Genomic DNA, 9,881 nt, shown 5'->3' with positions numbered 1-9,881 from the left:
TTGATTTTTTAATTAAATAAACCACAATTTTTAACGATAAAAAAATAAAATATCTATGTAGTTACAAAAACATTAAAAATATTTAAGACTTGACAATTAAGTAAAAAATAGTGTTTAATATTAGTTTAAATAGTGCAATTGGTAGTGGAAAAAAATTAAATTGATTAAATCTGAGTTGAAAGATTTGACTAATTTATACCAAATTTCACCAAATTGCGTAAACGGAGTAGTTAAAGTCTAAAAGTTAAATAAAAACATTTTTGATATATTTTTTAATAACAATTTAGTGATTTTTGACTCGATATGGTAACACTTGGCGGGTTTAGAGCTTAAAAATCTACCTAAACTCTCAATAAAAGCAAAAATGAAATTATTTTCAGCCAAAATCGGTTTGTTTTTAACAAAATAATCTGCGCTAAAATATTAGTGAGCAAACGCAAAAAATGTTCAAAAAACAACTAAAATACTTAAGATTTAATTAATTGGTCACATTACTGATTTTCAATCTTTGATATGAGATGTTTCAAATGTTATTGTTTTTTTAGGCGGAAGATAATTTTATTAATACATTTCTCCGATAAACTTTAATAGATAAGTGTGATTTTGTGAAATCAGTTAATAAACTTGTAATTAAAACGACAAAAACTTTTATTTTTAAACAGGAAACGTAACAAAAAATGCTTGTAATCTCAAACAATAATTACATTGGAGTTAAAGTAGGTTAATTAAAATGTCAGTTTTGAATGTAGCAACTTGTGCATTTGACAATCTTAATTATTTTTGACACAATTTTTCTCGAATTGTGTCATTCATTGTAGGAGGCAATTAATTAAAGTGTTGATTTAATAATTAAGAATACGAAAATAGAGCTAATTAATTAATTAATTCAACAAGTTAACACTCTTGGGGGTGTGTCGCGTTTGGTGCAGATACACCCTCCGTGGGCTTGCTCTGTTGGGGTTGAGGGTGGAAGGTGCAGCACATTTGCTTGTAATTAATCGCGGTGTGCTGTGACCACTGAAAAACTGTGTTCTAATCAGGTAATTTCATTTATTTCAGATCGATTAACTGTACGCTGAAAAATATCTATTTCGTGTTTTTTTTTTTGTAAGTTTGAGTAGGGTAAATCCGGGATACATGGACCAACGGGGGATGACAAAAACGGGTTTTTCGAGTTTCTCAAAATGTCAATGTGGTTTATCTCTCCCAGACTTACTCTATGCGTTTCGACTAATTCGACAAGTAACAAGTTTTAATAATTGAAAGGTACTGTATTAGCAATCAAGCAGTCAGTGGATTTGAAAACGGGGCGGACAAGTAGATAAATCTGGGTGGAGTTGGGAGGATTTAGGTAGATCAGCTGTCACGAGAGGATTTTCAATCATCAAAAAAAAATATGTAAAAAATTACAATATTAATATACAGGGTGTTTCATAATTTGCGCCCCAGAGCAAAATATCAAGTGAGATAAGACACCTGGAACGCGATTTTATCAGTCAAAAAAATTTGACATTTGACGTTTTTTGATATATATGTTTCTTCATAATTATTCAGTAAAGGTCCAAAAAGTCGAAATCATAAATTTCGTGTTGACGCCTATAGCCCCCCAAGGGGTAGAGAATGCGATTGCAATGAGAAAGATGACAAGTTACATTTTTTACCAACATCATTCGTAATACTTCATAATCGTGCATTTTTATTTTATTGAGCGATGAAAACGCCACAAGAGTGACTGTTTTTGTGATTAAAAAAATTCTATTTTTGCGCCTAAGCTTTTTTATTTTTACTATGACATTATTGTCTTTTTTGATGCAGAGGTACATTGTAGAGCATAAGCATTCGATATTTTGCCCTACTAACTGCACTAGTGAAATTAATAAACACTTTCAAAATCTCTAATACTGACGCGTTATTTGATTATTTTGTTGATTTACTTGCTAATTATAGTATTTGAGGATAAAACAATATATGTTTATTTATCATTTGCTTCCTAATAACACACTATTATGGTAAGTTTTTTAAAATAAGATCTATATCTCCCGGCCTTACCCTATATTCATGGTGTAAAAGTGAAAAATTTTGCTAAGTCGTTTTTTATCGTGTTTTTGATAATAATTTGATTAAGAGTTTCATTTTTATTTAGTAAAGTGTCAATCGAGACTTTTTAAAACATCGTACTACAAAAGACAGTTGGGGAGACTAAGAAAGTGTCAAATGTACTGGATTAAAAAATTTCTAGACTTGTAAAATAACATTTTAAAAATTCCTAAAATAATACTAAAATTTTAAAAAATATCAATTCAGACTTTTCTAGAAAAAAAAACATCGTGCTACAAAAGACAGTTGGGGAGACTAAAAAAGTGTCAAATGTACTGGATTAAAAAATTTCTAGATTTGCAAAATAACATTTCAAAAATTCCTAAAGAAATACTTAAATTTAAAAAAATGTCAATCCAGACTTTTCTAGATTAAAAAAAAACATCGTCCTACAAAAGACAGTCAGGGAGACTAAAAAAGTGTCAAATGTACAGGATAAAAAATTTCTAGATTTGCAAACTAACATTTCAAAAATTCCTAAAGAAATACTTACATTAAAAAAATGTCAATCCAGACTTTTGTGGATTAAAAAAAAAACATCGTGCTACAAAAGACAGTTGGGGAGACTAAGAAAGTGTCAAATGTACTGGATTAAAAAATTTCTAGATTTGCAAAATAACATTTCAAAAATTCCTAAAGAAATACTTAAATTAAAAAAAATGTCAATCCAGACTTTTCTAGATTAAAAAAAAACAACGTGCTACAAAAGACAGTTGGGGAGACTAAAAAAGTGTCAAATGTACTGGATTTAAAAGTTTCTAGACTTGAAAAAAAGCAAATTTAGAATCTTATCAATCACAACACCACAACCTATTCCGTTGCCAACAGAAAAATGTGAAAAAATCGTGGCGCCGCCACATGACTTGACAATAATTTTCCATCTAGATCGCTTGTATTTAATTACAAAGAACAATTTTAATTAGTTGATGATTGCTGATAATGTCCAAAACTCGTTCAAAAATCCCGTTTTTGAATTTCTTATTAAAGAGGAGAAATTTATCGACATGCAAGACCACACTGTGATAACATCAAGACTTGTATTTTAAATGCAAAATGAATCTTCCTAATTATTATTATTTATGTTTTCGGGCGGAAATCACTGAAGTTGACTTACTATCCGAGTTGGGAGCTAGATTTTCATTATTTTTTTGCAAATAAACTAAAAATAATGATTTTTAATTGCGAGGCTTTGAGGAATTTGATAAAAAAGTTATCGTGTTCCTCTTAATTGTGTTTTAAAGTCAGAAGTGCGTGACCTGCTACCAAAATTTGTTTAAATAAAATATATGGCCATGATTATTGTAGCAAATTGCAAAAGTTGAGATAAAATGTGGCCATTTCTTGACAAAATCGTTGCGATAACAAGTTAACAAGACTTCGAGGCCAGAAAGTAGAAAAATGCAAAATATTAAGCAAAAATTGCAATAATTTTTCATTGTTCAAATTTTTTATAAAAAATATATTAATTTATTCAACAATCAAAATTTGTCTTTTAGGCAATTTCAAAAAACATGTTTTCATTTAAAATTTCCTAGCACTTTTTGGACTAATATAACAAAAAAGACGTTTTTGGTCTAGGTTCTAAAGTTTGATATAATTCTAATCAATTTTTTGTGTTTTTTTTTTAATTCATATTCCCAAATCTTAGTTTTTTTACTCAAAACTAAAAAAATTGTTATTTTAATTTTGGTTGAATAATGGATACTTTTTTTTATCAATTTTGCTGAAAACAGTAATAAATAAATAAAATCCATAATACAAATTACCGTAATTTTGAAAATAAATAATTTGCTTTCTTAAAAAAATCAAGTTTTTCAATAATTATCGAAAAACTAATTTAAAAAAAGTAAAACTGTTTTAATCAATTTCATCAATTTTAATCACTGAAAAACACTTGTAACCTTAAGGTCAAGGCTGAATAATTTTGTAGTATTATCTGCAAAATTATTAAGAACTGATAACACCACTAAGGGGGTCTACACTTTTTCAAGATTCACACACTAAAAATTCGTTTATTTTAACAGTGTAGGGCTTATCTAACGACCAAAATTGTTGTACATAGGGTAAATACAGGGAAAATTTGCTTCAAAATTATGATCTTTATCTGCAAACATTACAAAAGTGACCACTTTTACGACTAAATGTCAAAGCTTTACCTTTCAGTCATGATGTAAAAATTCTACTTTTGCGCCTAAACGTTTATACTTTTATCATGACATTGTTGACATTAACATGTTGTTTTTGTCTTTTTTTTTAGTTTAGATCAATATTTTGCACTACTAACTGCACTAGTTAAATTAATAAACACGAAAATCTCTGATCCGTCTTGAATATTTTGTTCATTTACTTGCTAATTGTAGTGTCGCTTTTTATTCTCGATCTGAATACGTTTACGGATAAAATAGTATGTTATTCGGAGTAAATGTGAGTTTATTTGCCTCACTCATTTCATAACATAATATACTATTATTTCAATTCAAACCATATTTCCGCTGATCCACCTCTCCCAGACTTACCCTATTTCAAAATTAATTGTTTCTGTGAACAAATATTAAAAAAATAGTTTGAGTGTCCTCTAAAAGCAATAAAAATGTTACGACAACGACGCTTCGCTTTATTAAAGTGGAGCAAGACATTTATCGTTGTGAAAATGCGTGGAAATACTTAGTTTAATGGTCGTAATCGATGGTAGATTGATGCTCCCATTTAACCAATGGGTGGAATCGTTTAACATTTAGCAAAAGCAAAAAGGAAATATGGTTTTATAATCTAAATTAATTAATTAACTAAACTAATCTTAGTTTATATTATTAAAAAATTGGTAAAAGTGTTATGTACCAAAAAACAAGCTTTATTTTTTTATGCTGCTCCGAAAATTAACATTCTCATTTAAAAAAAAATCTGTTTACTAGGTAATTTTGAAGCTAGTTCATCGACTTTTCAAAAACGATTTTCCATATTTTTCAATAAGAGATGAAATTATTTCCAAATATTTAGACAAAAATATACCAAAAAGTCACCAAATTAAGTAAAAAATAATGAATTTTGCTTGTTTACATCACGTTTTTTGTATGATTCTGTTAAAACATAATGAAAAATTACCAAATTGGGTTGAGAATGACCTTTTTTTATGATTTTTTGAGGGTTTTAGCACGTTTTTCATTTACAAAATATTGTCACAAATCGCTAAATTTCTTATTTTTACTTTTTAAATTGTGCTAAAAAATTTGTTCGAAAATAATACTATTTTTCCGTTTTAGTACGTTTTTTAGTCAGAATCGCAATTGTTTTGAAAATTTTTATCGAAAATGAGATGAAAAATCACGAAACTTATATTATTTTTGCTTCTTTGAAGAGTTTAAGCATGTTTGTGAGCCGAAAAATTATCTGGTTGTTTTTCCAAACATTTTAGCAGATTTTTCAATCAAAAGCACAAAACTTCGTCAAAAATAAGCTGAAAAATCACATAATTAATTCGAAAATGATGTAATTTTTGCTATTTTCAAACATTTAGTTGCGTTTTTAAGTCTAAAACAAAGTTTTTTCTTTAATTTTTGCTAAAAAACGTTCCAAAAAATTAATACATATACCAGACTAAATAAAAAACGACATAATTTAGCGCACTTTTCGAGCGTTTTAAAACATTTTTTAATAAAAAACGCAATTATTTCGCAAAATTTTGTCAAAAATACGTCGGAAAGTAATTTAATTAAGTTAAAATAGTGTTATTTGTGCTTGTTTTTTAAACATTTATTTATTATTATTTATTTATTTATTACTTACTTATTTAAACATATTTTAACACCTTTATCTACTGTTTATTCAACAATCCAAGTTGTACATAACGCCTTTAGCATTTGGTAATTTCACCAACACTTAAAAGTCTTTTTCAATAAAAGAATATTGCGAAAAAAAATTTTTTTAAAGAAAATACCAGTTTTCAAAAAAAATTACCACCTTTATCCACTCACCTCTTCAACTGCAATTTTTTAGTTAATGTTTTTATGTTGAAATATGCGGCTCCGAGCAAAACACAAGATAATTACAAATGATTCAAATTCGAACGAATAATTTGAAAGTAAAAATTTTCCAATCGCTTAAACTTTCATTTGCGTGCTGTGATCGCGTGTTTTTTTTTTTTTTAATTGTAAAAATTTAAATTGTCACTGCCCAAAATTCGCAAAGTTTGAGCACAATTTTGCAATTTATTTATGTTAATATCTCCATTATCGATGAACTCAACTGTTTTTGAAAGTATTGCCTACAGCATGCTACAAAAAAGGAATAATCAAATTTCGCGATAACATAATCGTGTATTTAATGTCAAAGACATGTCGTTAAGATCGGGTGACAGATATGGTTTTTGTAATTATGTCGAGAAATGGCTTGCAGCAAAAAAAAATGGGAAAAACCACTGAACAAAAAAAATTGAATTTGTAGCGTCTATTTTAAAATGACAAAATACAGGGTGATTTATAATTTTTTTTATTTTGTCAGATTATCATTGTCTAGAAGTTTCTACGTTAAATAAACTTAATATTCGCTATGAGAGTTGTATTTAGTAAACATTACAAGATGCACGCCATTTTACCCTTATCACAGAATAAACATAATTGTAAAATCAGCTGTGTTAACAATGTGATTAAAAATGAACAAACTAGTTGTAGAAAAAAATCAGTAAACTATGTCTGTTTTATTTTTCAAGAAATGGTCACAATGTCTGTGAAAAATTAGTAACTAGTAAAGAGAATACCAGATTGAGATAATATTTTACAACATAATTGCAATTAAAATTTTAATATTAATTTCATTATCTTACACAAAATCCCGTTGCATGTTACTTATCAGTTTCTTATCATTTCACACACCAAAGAACACGACTAAATTGTATTCTTAACAGTGGTGTTTTTTTTGGAAATAAAAAAACTTAATACTAATTTTTTAATTATTGATATGGTAAATGAGGTCAAAAAGTAAATACTATTTTTACATCATTTTCGAGCATTTTTCAACTTGATTATTTTGCCAAATTTTCTCAAAAAAATCGAAAAAAACACTAAATTAAGTAAAAATTAATGTTTTTAGGTAAACAAAAAATTTTCTTAAAACTTTTTTACATTTGTGAAATTTTAAGTTTTTTGCAAGGCTGGGTAGTTTCCAACATTTCCTTTGTTTCTTGAATCAAAATATTTTGATCAGTGTTGCCAAGTCGTCTAAAATTTCTTTAGATAGGATGGTTCTCACTCTTGTGATTTGGCGAAAACTTTAGTAAAAATTCTCTGATGATTTTTTGAAAATGAAAAAGTCTTGATTGTATTTTTTTATATTTGAGCATTTTTCTAAGACATTTTAAGTTTTTTTTGCAAGTCTGGGTATTTTTTAACATTTCCTTGTCTTTTATAACAAAATATTTTGACCAGTGTTGCCAGGTAAATTTTTTCCAGATCTAGTTATTTTTACGGTTATCTGATGATTTGGTGAAAACTTTAGTTAATATCTGGTGGTTTCTTTTTGGAAATGAAAAAACTTAATAATATTTTTTTTAATTATTGATATGGTACTCGTAAATTAAGCCAAAAATAAAATACTGTTTTTGCATCTTTTTTGAGCATTTTTCAACCAGACACTTGATTATTTCGCTAAATTTTCTCAAAAAAATTGGTTAAAAATTGTTCTATTTGTTTGTACATGATTCTGAATTCCTTTTAGACGTCTTAAAAACATTAAAATCATACTCAACGTCACCAATTAAAAAAAAAGTTTTTAAAAAATTAAAAAGTCTTGACTGTATTTTTTATATTTGAGCATTTCTCTAAGACATTTAAGTTTTTTTGCAAGTCTGGGTATTTTTCAACATTTCCTTGTCTTTTACAATAAAATATTTTGACCAGTGTTGCCAGGTCTCGTAAAATTTTACCAGATCTAGTGATTATCTGGTGATTTGGTGAAAATTTCAGTAAGAATTCTAATATCTTGAGATTTTTTTTGAAAATGAAAAAACTTAATAATTTTTAAATTATTGATATGGTAAATTAAACCAAAAATAAAATACTGTTTTTACATCTTTTTTGAGCATTTTTTAACCAAACACTTGATTATTTCGCTAAATTTTTTCAAAAAAAAAATTGGTTAAAAATTGTTCTATTTGTTTTTACATGATTCTGAATTTCTTTTAGACGTCTTAAAAACATAAAAATCATACTCAACGTTGCCAACTTGAAAAAAAAAGTTTCTAAGTTTAAATCAGGCCCAGATGTTCTTTGTTGTGAAAATCCAAGTTACTCAATAAATAAGGCTGTCGCTGACCTTGGCAAAATTTCGAGCAACAGGTAGGTGTAATAATAACCCGAATAATGGTAATGTTATCCATCAGCGATAGGAGCACTACATTCCGCGGCCTATTCTCTCTCTTCATTGAAATTCAGAAGAGTATATGCGTGATTCTATTGACCCAAAGTTAAGGTCGAACGCTTTCATCCTTAACTAGCCCGACCCCCGCAGTCATGCAACAGGTGTAACATTCACTGCTCTCCAACTCACTCAACTCAACATTCCTTCGTAGGATTCTTGAACCGTTCCATAAAAAATCGATTTATCTCATTTAGATAAGATTAATTAAATATTACTTAATAGATGGAAGAAGACTCTTTCCCGATTTCTCTTTGTTATATTGGAATTACAGCAGCAATTAGCATTCTTCAAGCCGACAGGAGGCAAATTAAAACATAAATTCGACGGATAATTGGCGTAATTAAACGGCGGCCTATTGTTGCCAAACCAGTCGATTCGATTCGACCCAAAACCGGACGAATTCCCGTCGTGGGTGGATGAGAAGACATACCACGAAATTCTATTCAAGGTTGATATCCTGCTGATAACACCCCATGGACCCAAAACCAACACAACACCCATTTACATGGCCTGCCCATCATCATCCATGCCCCATTTGAAAAATTCCGTTTTTACAATTATAGGGTAAATTCGGGAAATATGGAATTTTTCACTACTAGTTGTAAACTTATTTAGTTATTATTTAGTTTCACAAGAAAGATTAATGCAAAAACATCAGAATAACCCCACCTCTAATTCTTCTGTGTGATGTCAAAACTGTCAAAACAACAATTGAGGTTATTTCTTGTTGAACCACTGAGTAGGACCAATTTTGACATTTTTTTCAGTTCCTACACTACTCCAAAAAATTAAAAGAACAAAAAATTTTCCTACATTTTTTGGTAATTTTTGAAAAAAATGGTCGCGACAAATTGCATCCGGCCTTTGCATTGACTTAAAAAAAAATTCCTCACTTCCGTGGACCAAAAACAAAATTAGAATTTTTTTTCTCGCGCTATTACTTAGAATTGCACAGAAAAAATATTTGCCAAAAGATCTCTAAACTACAAAACTTCAAAATAGTTCTTTTTTAATTTTGATACGACCATTTTTGATGAGTTACAAAAAATTTTAACAAAAATTAAATTTTTTTTTAACAAATATTTTATATTATAAAATTTGAATTTTTTATTAGATAACATAACATAACTTTAACATAACTAACTTAAGTTAATAACTCAGGTAAGTAATTAACAAAATAATAGTTGTGAAATACGACATGTTACGTTAACATGTCCATTAAGTGAGGTTATATTCTTCACTGTTGTCTTTTTTGGTAATAAGCGTGCTGGTAGTAGGTATTATTTATTATTTATTATTTATTATTTATTATTTATTATTTATTATTTATTATTTATTATTTATTATTTATTATTTATTATTTATTATTTATT

Source organism: Tribolium madens, unplaced genomic scaffold (assembly GCF_015345945.1).
Source record: "Tribolium madens isolate multiple individuals breed KSU strain unplaced genomic scaffold, Tmad_KSU_1.1 Scaffold_97;HRSCAF=244;Tcas5.2_LG3a, whole genome shotgun sequence".
Classification (NCBI taxonomy): Eukaryota; Metazoa; Arthropoda; class Insecta; order Coleoptera; family Tenebrionidae; genus Tribolium; species Tribolium madens.
The sequence above is the reverse complement of the archived record's forward strand: the minus strand, read 5'-3'. Positions refer to the sequence as shown.